The sequence below is a fragment of the Octopus sinensis genome, unplaced genomic scaffold (assembly GCF_006345805.1).
Source record: "Octopus sinensis unplaced genomic scaffold, ASM634580v1 Contig18742, whole genome shotgun sequence".
NCBI classification, from domain to species: domain Eukaryota; kingdom Metazoa; phylum Mollusca; class Cephalopoda; order Octopoda; family Octopodidae; genus Octopus; species Octopus sinensis.
The window spans coordinates 350,311-365,161 of NW_021835991.1; positions in this window are offsets into that span (position 1 = coordinate 350,311).

Genomic DNA, 14,851 nt, shown 5'->3' on the forward strand with positions numbered 1-14,851 from the left:
ACAAATTGGTCATTTGTCTGGACAATGAAATGGAGATGAGGACACTAGCATTCGCCATTCACCAAGAATCCCACTGGGGAATACGAAAGCTTCAGAAAAAGTGCAGTGAATTCTATTTCACTGTAAAACGTCCAATCATCGAACAAATTATAAAAGACTGCGAAATTTGTAAATTTGCCCTACCATTGAAAGTATTTTAAAAAAATATACCTAGGTGTCGGATTCTAATTACCATGTAACTGCAGGAAAACCCAATGAAAGATTCCAGGCGGATCTTATTGATGTAAGAAGATATAAAGAGTTTAATGATGGATGTAATTGGATACTTACAATTATTGACATCCACAGCAAATTTGTTGTCTGCAAATCTTTAAAAAATAAAACTGCTTCTGGTAAGACTTAAAATTTATTTGAAGAAGTGGTGAATAAATTCCAAAATTTGTTTTATCAAATTGGATATTGTCAGATCTTGCAAACGGACAACGGGTTGGAATTCAAAAACCAACTTATGGCTCAACTATGCGAGTAAAACAAAATTAAGCATATTTATGGAAGGCCAAACCATCCTCAGTCACAAGTTTGTTAGTTTATATAACTTAGGGTGTGATTGAGAGGTTTAACCAAACCTTAACTCGTGCTCTGGCCAAAATGATGGAAATAGAGGGAACTAAAAATTGGAAACAATTTTTAGACAAAGTAACTTTTTCTTATAATACGACACACCACTCGGCGATCAATGAGACCCCCTTCAAAAAGTTTAGGGGTATTTCTGGAATTAACACTGTGATTCATGAAATACCAGGTTATAATCTTATTTATAATTTAGATGAAAATAATGAGGCATCGTTTGTCGAAGATGAACTTAGTGGTAAATTTACGATGTATTTATTTTAGAAACGAATAACAAAATTTTTAATTTCACTCCTCCAGACATGAATTCATCTTATTTTAAAAGAATGAATACAAAGATGGGAGTACACAGGTCAAAATATGATTTTGAAATAGGGAATGAGGTATAAATAAATAATAACAGTTTAGGTTCGAATCTTGAAAGATTGTGGGACAAATCCGTCATTGAAGCTACACAGATTTGAATCCCCATATGAAGAAAAGGGAACAGTGAAAGAAGTAATGTCAAATAACAGACTACTAGTGAGTTACCATTCCTAACATTAAGATCGAATTCCAAAATGAAGCTAGGATAGTTACTATGAACAGAGTTAAAAAGTGTTAATTTTTTTAAGTGTTAACATGTCGTTAGTTTTTTTAATTAATACAAAAATACATCGATTAAAATATATCACCTGTCAAACTGATGGTCGCAATTAATGTCAAAAATACATCACTGAAGGTCATAACCTGTCAAATTGAAGGTCGGATGGTCGCCAGCGTGGGATGGTCGCCAGCGTGGGATGGTCGCCAGCGTGGGTCGCGACATATTAAATTAGCGTTAACTCAGAAAACTGCAAAGGGAAATCTGAAGAAGCCGTGTTAATCAGTAAATGAGAGATTCGATAGTTTTGTTGGTTAGCCGGACATCTTCTTTCTACGTCACTGCAGTAGTGACCACCTGATACTAAATATCTTTGTAATAATTAGAAGTTTCACCAATGGGTTTCCTTATAAATTTAAATTTTTTTGGATCCGGATAGGAACATTCTGACTCGGAATTATCTACGTATATATTTTAAATTGGATTACGCAAATTTTCTACGCTCTCTGGAGTTGAACAATCAAATGAATCTTCCATTTGCTCTGAAATAACACAATCATTTGAATCATCTAAAACATAATTATATATAACCACCAATTATTGGATTTATTCCCTTAATTCCCCTATATTTTTCAAAGGGGCTCTCATTAGAAAATGAATGTACAGAGATGTTATAACTGTACACACATTTTTCTAATTTCACTATCCACTTTTTCTCGCTGTTAAAGTTTGGTTGAATCTCTCTACAACCCCCTGTGTCCGTGGATTGTTAGGTCTTCCGTGAATTTGTTTGATTTTAAAATCAAAACAAATTTTCTTTATTTCCTGATTCTTAAACTCAGACCCATTATCTGACTGAAGAATTTGACATGGGGCGTTTAAATAAAATAATGACTTTAAATTTTCCGATACTTCTTTGTCCGACTTATTATAAAGAGGCCTGGCGAAGGCAAATCTATAAAGATTGTTTTAACTAACAAACCTCCTATAGACATCAATGACCGTTAAAATCCATTTAAAATCATGATTAACAGTTGAAAATCTTTTTAAGTCTTTAAGATCTATCTGAAACCGTTCATTAGGACAAGAAGCAAAAACATGGTGATTTATATCTCCAATCTACAATATAAAATGCCTATACTTTTAAAGGACGTGAAAATTTACAGACTTGACAATTTCGAATTACTTTTCTGATTATGTCATTCTTTACAGTAAAATAGCTTTGTCGACACTGATATTCAATTTTATTCACTCCTCCGTGAGAATACTCGTGCAATGTTTTTGCAACAAGCTCCATTTCAGATTCATTATCGAGAGTAATTACTAACTTGGGATCAGCGGATTTAAGATACAATCTGAAACTTATTGCGCATTCAAAATACCTTTCATTTATGATAGTAAAATTCTTTATTTTATTGGCAAGCCTATATTTTGTGTGCCTCGAAAAATTTTCGGGAAATTTACCAGCCAACGCATCCTTTAAAATCTCATATTCGATAATGTCTTTTACAAAACCCTTGTAAGAACTCATCACAATAGAGAAAACAAGAAAAAACACGCTAGAAATGTAAGTTTGCCAAGTTAAAAAATTAAAATCTTAATAATTGTAACATTAATAAATTAAAGATTATTTAACATGTTTGAAATCGATTCATTTAATATATTTTTTTTCACTATAAAAATTAAATTTCGGCTAATCAAAGAATTCTAATTTGACAGTTTCAATGTCAAAAAATGTAACGCGCTGCCCATGCGTAACGCGCTGCCCATGTCACATATTAGAGGATTTACGGAGAAGATGGGAGGAAGATTTGTGGAGTCTCCCCTTTTTAAATATAAAAGTGCAATCTACATTATTATTTTATGAAATATAAAATAATATTTCCGACATAAAGGATATTGATAAAATTCTCTGAAGTTTAGGGATTGAGCAACCTACTTTCCCATCATCGATGTCGAGTTTAATTTGTAAATCTCAATTTTTTATTTAATAAATGTGATAAGATTTTTTAATAATCAACTTATTAAAGAATTTTATTTTTCAAATGAAATTCAGAACATAAACAGTTTAATGAATAAATCTAAAAATTACTCTCTGAAAAATATCAAAACCTTCTCATTTGAAGTGGTACGATTGGTTCTTCTGCATTTCCAATAAAATTATATAATTCAGAAAAAGAATTTAAAAACTTTACTTTTTGAAGAAATTTAGAACTTTAATAAAAATAAATTAACAAAAAAACCTTATAAATAATTTTAAACACGAATACAAGAATCTTGTCATTATTTTTGGATAGATTATATATAAAGTAACTATTTTCTTTTTTATCCTGGTCATAAAAAAATAAAAATAACATTCTCTCTATTTTTAAATGAGCCTGTTGTAACCAATAAAACGGAGGAAGATGTGCTGATGTGTTAGGGTATTGACAATAAACAATAATCATGTTATTCATTACCTGTTTTTTGATTAGTTCCAACAAAAATCTAAAATGATGTTAGTTAGATTGTACATAAAAAGATTATCCATAATTTTAATATAATTATTATGTCGCGACCCACGCTGGCGACCATCCCACGCTGGCGACCAGAGCGACCTTCATTGTTGACAAGATTGACAGGGTTTGACATTAACTACATAGTTTGACATTAATTACTGACTAAAGATAATTGCTAAAAAATCAAAAAACTTAACATTTTTTATCTCTATTCATAGTAACTATTTCGTAATTCGAACTAAATGTTTGTTGGGAAAGACAACTAACCATTAATCTGTATTTAGACATTATATTTTTTACTTTTCCCTTTTCTTCATATGGGGATTCAAATCTGTGCAGCTTCAATGACGGATTCGTCCCACAATCTTTTATTATTCGTTTCTAAAAATAAATACATCGTAAATTTACCATTAAGTTCATCTTCGACAAACGATGCCTCGTTATTTTCATCTAAATTATAAATAAGATTATAACCTGGTATTTTATGAATCACAGTGTTAATTCCAGAAATACCTTTAAACTTTTGAAGGGGGTCTCATTGATCGCCGAGTGATGTGTCGTATTATAGGAAAAAGTTACTTTGTCTAAAAATTGTTTCCAATTTTTACGTATTTTTGGTTTTTGAATTCCAACCCGTTGTCCGTTTGCAAGATCTGACAATATCCAATTTGATAAAACAATTTTTGGAATTTATTCACCACTTCTTCAATTAAATTTTAAGTCTTACCAGAAGCAGTTTTATTTTTTAAAGATTTGCAGACAACAAATTTGCTGTGGATGTCAATAATTGTCAGTATCCAATTACATCCATCGTTAAACTCTTTATATCTTCTAACATCAATAATATCCGCCTGGAATCTTTCATTGGGTTTTCCTGCAGTTACATGGTAATTAGAATCCGACACCTAGGTATATTTTTTTAAAATACTTTCAATGGTAGGGCAAATTTACAAATTTCGCAGTCTTTTATAATTTGTTCGATGATTGGACGTTTTACAGTGAAATAGAATTCACTGCACTTTTTCTGAAGCTTTCGTATTCCCCAGTGGGATTCTTGGTGAATGGCGAATGCTAGTGTCCTCATCTCCATTTCATTGTCCAGATAAATGACCAATTTGTGTTTTTGGTTATTCTCGTCCTTTAGATAAAGACTATGAGTTAGGAGTTGCAAATATACAGATCATTAATAATGATAAATTGAGTCGCTTTTTTCATGCTAACATCTTTTGAGAGAAACCATAATTTTTTTTCTAAAATGACGCTAAACCATTTCTTAAAATGAATTTTTTCCGGTTTAAATTAAATATCAAATTTAAATTAAATCACCTGTCAAACTGAAGGTCATAACCTGTCAAGCTGATGGTCGCCAGCGTGGGATGGTCGCCAGCGTGGGTCGCGACATATTATTTTCGGCTTTTGAAGGAAAATTAAATTCCCAGAAATATAGAATACATGTTTTTTCGTCAACAAAACCTGAATTTTTATTGCCCAATTCATTTACCGCCATGTGAGTATACATCTAAATATGACTGTATTAATTTGAAATCATAATAAATTGAATATTGGCGATTATTATTTTTCTCTTCGTCATGATACGTGAATTCTTAAACATTAATATTTATCAGTTTTACCATTTGAGTCATGAAGTGGAATAAGAGATGAATTATTGAGGCTGTGGGCTTCGTTCATCGTTTTTTTAAATAAATAATTTGTTAATATATTGATATAATATATGCGCATTTTGAATTATTGCGATATTAATATTTCCGGATTGAGTTTATGATTTAAATATTTTAATTTATTTGATTCAAGTACACGAAAGGAGATTACAAACTAGGGCCAATGCATAGCTTCAAAGTTTATGTCATTCCTTTGTGAAAAGATGGACTGATTGTTGACCAATTATTAAAAGGATTACTAAAACAATTGATGTAGAAAATCTCTTTAATCAACTATTTTTAAAAGAACTCTGAAGAATAACAGTTTTAATATTCGCCGAACAAGTCCTTTCCTGACATTTAGTCACCAGAAAGGGCTAGACTGCACCTATTAGGATTTTTTTTTTTGAGAATCAAGAAAATTAGAGAAGAGAAATTAACTAATCTAGATGAGTCGCCGAGCGAATGGACAGGCAATTTCCACGTAATATCGCGAACGATATCCGCTGAAAAAGCCAGCTCGTTTCACGACTGTCGTGACTCCTCCTCGAGATGATTGAACCAATCTCTGAGAGGAGTTTGAGGGCTTTGGGTCCAATTATCCCACTGGTCTCGAAAGCCAGAGGAATGAAGCAGCAGGTATCGGTCAAAGAGGCATATTTAGCAGTTTTCCTAGATTAGGATATTTATACAGAAAATGGGAAAGAGATTTTTGTAGTTTCTTTTGTTGAATATAAAGGAGCAATACTTGATTACAAAATTAATTAAACTAAAATAGAAATGGTTTTTTTTAAATCAAATTAATATAGAAAATCAAAGTCATTTAAATAAATGGGATTCCGATCCAGGTAGTATTCCTATATACCTGGTATTGTGATCCAAAAAATGATAGTAAAAGAGCTTCTTCATTATTAATCCGTTTCTTAAAAAATAAAGCATCCAACAAAAAAACAGAACAGTCGAAAACGGATTAACCAACGTAATCTATAACAATAACAAAAATCTTAAATACCTGAGTCCCAACAGAGAAATAAAAAAATCCAACATAAGCAGGATGCCGAAAATACTTATAGACTCCATTTTTTATTAGATCATGATCCCGACGTAGTTTGGATTCTATTTGATGACTATAGTTACTCCCGAGTGTTAGGATTGAGACCTTTCTCAATAAATCTGCCAACAAAGAAATCAATATTCCCAAAATCGATAAAAATTTAAAATTTTCTCTGAAACCTTGAAAATATTAAAAAAGATGAAAAACCGGGAAATAAGAAAATAGAAACTAAATATTCAAAAATTGCTATCCCCATCGCATAAAAGTAATCTCCATTTGTAAAAAGAAACGATTCGTTTGAAAAATCATAAACTTTTGCAACATTGGCACATATAAATTCTAAATAATGAAACATGCACAGTTGTATGAGAAATATTCCAAATAGTATATGCTTTGACCAAAATAGTACAAAAAAGAGCCCAATGGACAAAACTAATCCCAAAATCGTTGAGTTTTTTATAATCTACAAAAATTGAATTAAAAATGAAACGTTTTTATATTCAGAATAATTATTTTGAGGTACATTTTTTAGGATAAAATAAACCGAAATTGTTTGAAAGAAAATTAAGAATGTTAAATAAGCATTCTTAAGGTAAAAAATAAATATGGTTGAAGAGCCTAATAAGAAAGAAATCAATGAGAATATTAATGAAGTATTGTGGGAATCGTTCTAATTTTTATTATAAATAAAAAAACGTTAAAAATCATTTCTGGTCAGTCCACAAGAAGTGATAATCTCATAATTAGAATTTATTTATCAGACATAATTTCATTTTAATTTGAAATAAATTTTAATAATAATCTCTGTTCCCTTTCAACGCATATTCCACGTGTTATAATAAATATATCAACCTCGCCAACTTGGACATTGTGGCAATGATAGAGTTTCATTAACCGTGCTTACTAGTTTAAGAAAATAAGACCAGGAACAAAAGACCGCTGTGAAAATACGGAACACTATCGATGCCCGGATAAGTTACCAAGCACAGATTGAGAAGGAAATGCCCAATTTGATCGTTATTGCGTGATACTACATAAATACGGAAAATTTCAGTGTGTCCACTTTATAAGACACTGACGAGAGCTGGTGAGTCATGTGGTCGAAGAATGTGTAGGGACTCTGTCCACCACGGGACATTTCACCAACTTTATTTTCTCAATAGATCTATGTATTGAGAAAAGCCAGATTACTAGATAAAGTGCGGAGTGGCCATGATATGCGCTCTAAACTATATTAACCTAAATGGATAACGATGACGTTCAGTGCACATGTTTAATTATTATATGAGTTCTAGAGCAATGGAATTACTGCCAAGATTGAAAGGAATCTGATTTATGAGAGTACAACTGACTTGACTGATGGAATATTCGCCGGATTTGGACTGTCGGGATACAAGGTGGCGGACTTTAACGAGGTTGAATACTACGGTTTCAATTAATCATTTACTTTATTTTCTCTATCACTAACTTTCTTGATTAAACTATTGCTTAAAACCACTCTTAAAATAAAAGAATTATATTAGCACTCCTTCAGCTCTCATAATCTAGATCAGGGGTCACCAAACTTTTTGCACTCGCGGGCCGGATTGACCCCAACACAATGAACGCGGGCCGGAGCACGTGCATAGGATTATAATTTTACTAGAAATTCATAAGTGTGTTTTTTACAATAAAAACTAATTTAAACAAAAATAAAGTAAACAAAAATTTTAATGAGAGCTATGGAACTGTGATCTTTTTTTGATAAGTTCATTAATATTTGGTTTTAAATTACTGCATCCTATCATGAGAATTGATTTTAAGTGTCCGTCAGTCAATCTTGCACGATGGGCAGACTTAACATATTTCATCCTCGAAAACGTTTGCTCACATTGGTAAGTTGTGCCAAATATAGAAATCATCTTTATCGCAAAATTCTTTAGTCTCGGAAACTCATCATTCTTGAGATATTCGTAGAACTCAGCGAGTTTTGTCCGTCTGTGACAATCTTTGAGCTGTTCATTTGATTGTAAGTCAATAACTTCTAATTGTAATTCATGTTGAACATTTTCAACATTACAAGAAAATGGATTTTCGAACAAAATTATATCGCTTTCAATTTTGTCAAGTTCAGAAAACTTATGTAAAAAATGATGTTTTAATTCTTTGATAATTCCAATTTGGAAAGTAATGTCGATCTCATTACAGTTTGCCTCACAAAAACTTTTAAAACAAGAAAAGTGTGAAAACTGACGTACTCCAAGTTGTGACTCGAATAACATCAATTTTTGTCGAAATGCTTTAATTATCCTGTAGAAATCACAAATTAAGTTTTCCTTTCCTTGTAATTTCAGATTTAGCTCATTCATGTGAGTTGTAACATCAACCAAAAATGATAATTTTGATAACCAAGCAAGATCTGATAATTCGGGATAATAGTTATTTTTACTGGTTAGAAAAATATCAATCTCACTTCGGAGTTTATAAAATCTATTTAATACATTACCACAGCTAAGCCATCTAACTGCAGTGTAATATGGTAAGTCAAAATATTCAGATCCAAAATCGTCAAGTAAAACTTTAAACTGACGGTGATTAAGTGAGCTCCCTCGAACAAAGTTTATTATGCGAATAACTGGATTCAACACACATGAAATATTAAGAGCCTTCGCACATAGTGCGTGCTGATGAAGGATGCAATGAATGAACAAAGTGTTTGAAATATGTAATTCCTCCAATTTATTAGTTATTTGCCCAACTAGACCCTTTTTAGAACCAGCCATATTCTTTGCCCCGTCAATCGTAACACAACTCAGTTTCTCCCATTCAAGGTTATAGTCACTTATAGTTTGTTCCAATTCATCAAAAATATCTTTTCCAGTGGTTGTTCCATGAATAGAACAAACAGATGCCAGTTCTTCAGTTATGGAAATATTCTCATCAACTCCACAATAAAAATAAGAAGTTGCGATGTTCCTGAAATGTCAACTGACTCATCCAATGCAAGAGAATACCACAACATATTACTTGTCTTTTCACAAATTTGTAAATATATATTTTTCCAAGCTCTTCAGTTCTCCGTGATACAGAACTCGCCGACAAACTTATTCCATCAAATAAGGAAGAATTTAGTGGGCACAAACAATTAACTGCTTCAATAATGCAATTTTTGATATACATCCCATCACTAAAGGGTTTCCCGTGTTGTGAAATAATTTTCGTTATCTCGTATCCAGCTCTTGTTACATTTTCATTATTTTCAAATTTTTTTTTTATAAGGCCTTGTTGAATTTGTAAAGTGCGTTTCAGTGATTCAACTTTATCCTCACGTAGCTTTCCAGTGTACTTGGAATATATCGGAGCATGATTCGTTTCATAATGACGTCGAATGTTATACTCCTTCATAACAGAAAGATGTTCGTGGCATATTAAACAATAAGCTTTCTGCTTTAATTCATCTTTCGCAAAAAAATACTTCAATTCCCATAATTTATTGAATACACGGCATTCGCGGTCAACCTTTCTTTTCATATTAGACATAGCAACAAAGAAAAATTTAAAGTTAATGCTGATAAGTTTTTTTTCGAATTAAATCTTGCAAAATAGTTTAATTTTTTAATTAAAGTTTTTATTTAAGTTAATTATTAAGGTATTAATTGAATATCTCGAAATAGTGCGCGGGCCGGATAAAATGTTGTCGCGGGCCGGATCCGGCCCGCGGGCCGTAGTTTGGTGACGTCTGGTCTAAATAGACAAAGTTTTTTGAAATAATAAAAAATGTAATAAGTATTAGGCAACAACGATTATGTAATAGCATTTTAATATAAATAGAAGAGACGAATCAGGTTCGAACAACCATACCGAGATCCAGTTAACTATTGGTCACCGAGCGGATGGACAAGCAATTTCCATGCAATATCGAGAACGATATCCGTCGAAAAGAACCAACCTCTAGGAGTAGTTTGAATAATCCTTTATAAATCTTTTATAAATTATATGTTTATATAAATTTTATTATTATTGATTACATGTGTATTATTGATGCGTTTGTTGGAATTAATCATGTTTATTATTTAATTCGCACTAATTTTTTATGTAAATGGCTTTAAAAGGAATAATCTGAGATGTAATTTTTTAATGCTTACATTATCTGGAAATTCATCATTTGTATTTTTTTAGTTTATTCCTATAATCTGTTTATATATTAAAATTTTCGGTTTTGCGAATTGGTTTGTTTATCGCAGGGGTGGCCAACCTTCTTCACCGGCGAGCTACTTTTCATATTGCGATTTTTTGGCGATCGACTTATATATTTTATCGCCGCTTTCTTGCACTGTTTTTTGATTTAGGGAAACTATAAAAAGTAATCAAATTTGGGGATCACCAACCAACATTGATTTGCTTGATAAATGGTCTCTTTATCCAAATGTTGATCAGTTCGAGATTGATAGAAGACTCGTGGTTGATCTAACATATAAATCAATTTATTTTGTTAAATGCATGAATAGATAGGCTGAAATGGAATAAAATTCATTGGATATTCATATGAATTATACGCGTTTCTGCGTGTGGAATTTGTTGTATCTCCAGATTCACCTTTAAAATACGTTTCTATCACTGATACGGTGTGATTGTAGTTATTAGCCATGCATAGAGGCATGTATGTATCTCTTATTTACAGTAACTGATTATTTTAAAATTCAAAAAAGTCAAACCGAGAGTATTTTGACGATGTAGTATGTGCTACAGTTATCGACATATAAATTCCATTTAACCTCGAACATTCGTCATCCAGTCAAGTAGCCTTTGGTGATTTCAGTGAGCTGGTGGTTCTGAAGTAACTGTCATGAATACATCACGACAATATTTTTCAGTACTCATTTCAATACTGTCGAATATTCCGTTTACTTCGATGAATCTTTTGGAGATTATTCCTTTGACTTTTGTTTGGGTCTGGTCAAAAATGAGGAATACGAGTCTAAAAATGTGATTTGATAAATATGATTCTACTTTTACCCACAGATATAAGGTCATCAAGTGTTGCCCCGACTTTTCTCTTTCTTCGGAAGAGTGGGTTTTTTTCGAGCTTTATAAAACCGAAGTAGCTGGAAAAAAGAAAGTACAATAATAGAAGATCTATTATTCTGCAAACCATTTCCTGGAAGGAGCACGGCCAATGAAATTTTTAATATAATTGATACTTTTTTGAAGAAAATAACATAGAATGGAGCACAGTCAATGTCAGGAAATAAATCTGGTCTTCAAGCTCTTGTAAAAAACAGAGCACCAGAAATTATCTGGACGCACTGCATGCTGCACAGATCAGCACTTGTCTCAAAGAATATGAGTCCAGAACTGAACGATATTTTTGCGCAAATTACAAAAGTTATAAACTACATAAAACACAGTCCTTTAAGAGCTAAGCTTTTTGCAAAGCTGTGTGAAGATATGGATTCAAAATATACATCGCTTTTATACTATTGTGAGGTACGCTGGCTATCTCGTGCAAAAGTGATTAGAAGGGTGTTTGAACTCAAAGATCAAGTTGCAGATTTTCTTGATGAAAATGATATTGAAGATGCAAAGTTGTTCAGGGATGATGACTTTATTGTCAAATTTGCCTATTTAGTTGACATTTTTGGGAAATTGAGTATATTGAATAAATCAATGCAGGGACCACAACTACATTTATTCTCTCAAAAGGACAAAATAAAAGCATTTATGAAAAAATTGGTATTATGGAAATCAAATATACAAAAAATATCTATGACATGTTTCCACTTTTAAACACCTTTTGCGCCATAGTGAACATTGAAGCAAACAAAGACATATTTGCTGAACATTTGGATTGTTTGTTGAAGCATTTTGCTCACTATTTTAAAGATCTCGACTGTAAAATGTTCGAATGGATACAGAATCCATTTATTGATGAAGAAGATAATCAATTTGCATTGACAACTTTTGAAAAAGAAAAATTGATAGAATTGTCATGCGATACATTATTGAAACAAAAATTTGAGAGAGAACCGCTAATTTCTTTTTGGTTGAATGTAAGAACGGAATATGAAATTTTGTCGAATAAAGCAATGAAAGTTTTGTTGCCATTTGCTACTTCATATTTATGCGAAACTGGATTTTCTGCACTAGCTGCAAATAAATCTAAATATCGAACTCGTTTAGTAGTGACTAATGAGCTAAGAGTAGCACTCTCTGCGATGACACCAAGATTTGAAAAACTTTGCGCCAAGATGGAAAAAAAATTATCTCATTAACTTTTTGTTTTAAAAAATTGTTTTTGATAAAATAATAATTGTATTATATTATGGAATATAAAGGGAGGCGCAAGATTGTACTTTTTCTCTAAGGGAGGCGCGTAAAAAAAAGCTTGGAAACCTCTGATCTAGAGTCTAGAATCTAGACTCTAGATTAATGATCCAAAATAGTATTTGATGAGGTTTCTTGTCTGGATTGGTAGAATTTACACCTGTTCAGATATTCCCACACCAAGTTGTAAAGAGTATGTTCAATAATAAGTTTTTTTTAATTAATATCTTTTTTGAGGCAACTACACCGTTGACCCGCCATGTTTCGACATCTTTCCGCGTTATATTCCATTAAGAAAGCTGACTCATCTAACAAGTCAACTGATAGTCGCAGCTTATTTCATTTAGCGATAAGAGATTTGTTTCCCTGACATTTGATCACAAAAATTATCGATTTCATGCCAAGCAGATGTTTTGGATGTCTTAATTTTAATACATAATTTATTGAATTCGGCAAATTTGCCATTTTATGTCAATACAGTGGAAGTTGTGACTGTTGCTTTATAACAACTATTTTTAATAACAATTAAGCCTAATAAATATCACTAACGACCATGTCAAATTCTGTTATAGACAAATACTAATTATTGGATAAACATATTTCGACTGGGGTTTGAAATGCTTATTTTAGAGCCGGTGTAAAATAAAAGAAATGAAAGAGAATAGGGATTTTGACATTCTGATGAAATACCATGACAGAAAATCGCTTCTTGTGTAATAATTATGTCACATCCCTTGGTTAGTGGGAACTACCTAGTCAGACACTTTATTCTCACTATGTCATATCTTGCCTTCAATCAAAAGTCTACGACTCAAAGGAAGATTATCAAAAATTCTCTATTTTTCAATTTTCTTTACAAAATAACTTTCGAATTAGTAAATTGATTTATTGATACAACTTTCATTTTATATAATACAGTACGACCCCGGTTTGGGGCAGACCCCATGGGTGGGGCACCCTCGGGTTTTGGGGCACCCCCGCTTTTAGGGGCAGTTTTTGAAAACAGTAAATTTTTCATTCTATTATTTATTTTTGATGACCCCGGTTTGGGGCACTTATTTAATTTATTTAATTACAAAATGTTAGTTTATTTATTAATTATTAATTAATACTATTATTTCACGTGTTTATTTTGACTTTAGTATGGTTCGTAAAAAGAATTCAAAGATTAATTATGAAACAAAAATTAAAATCGCTAAAGATATAAAACATGGTCAATTTTCAGAAAGAGATCTTGCTAAAAAGTATAAAACGAGCAAAGTATCTTTTTTTAACTAATTATTAATTACAGGTACTATTTCTCGCATTAAACAAAATTTTGTTTATTATTTTGACGCGGGATTAACTGAATCCGATAGAATCAAGGAATCACATGATCCAAATATGAATTAGATAGATTAGTTTTTTGAAACTTTTCTACGTCTGAGAGATGAATTTCTTCCAATTTCTGGAACTATCTTAAAACTGATTGCAAAAAAATTATCTAAAAAGATAAATTATGAATCATTTAAGGCATCAAATGGATGGCTAGACCGGTTCAAGAAAGACACGAGTTGCTATTTAAAACTATAAGTGGAGAAAAGAATTCATCTGACCTTTCTACGGTTTCCAATTTTTTTTGCTGATTATGACACTGTTTGGAAACTGTAGGAAGTGAAAATATTTTTAACTGTGATGAAACAGCTTTATACATAAAGCGAACGCCGTCGAAATCTTTTGTTCAATTTAATGACAAATGCAATGGAATTAAAATGAGCAAAGAGAAGTTACCCTTCTCCTTTGTTGTAATGCACTTGGTGAAAAGTTAAAACCTCTATTAATTGGAAAATTCAAATCTCCTAGGTGTTTAAAAATTTTAACGCTGAGGATCACGGAGTACTATATGCTGCATCAAAAAATTCGTGGATGACTAGTGATATTTTTTGGGAAATGGTTATGGAAAGTAAATCAAGATATGATCAATGAAAAGAGAAAAATTGTCTTAATACTGGATAATGCGAGCTGTCACAGAAATACAGAATATTCCAATGTTTATTTACTTTTTCTTCCCAAAAATACGACCGCTTTAATTCAACCCCTAGATATGGGAATAATAAAATCCTTCAAGTCCCTCTATTTCAATAAA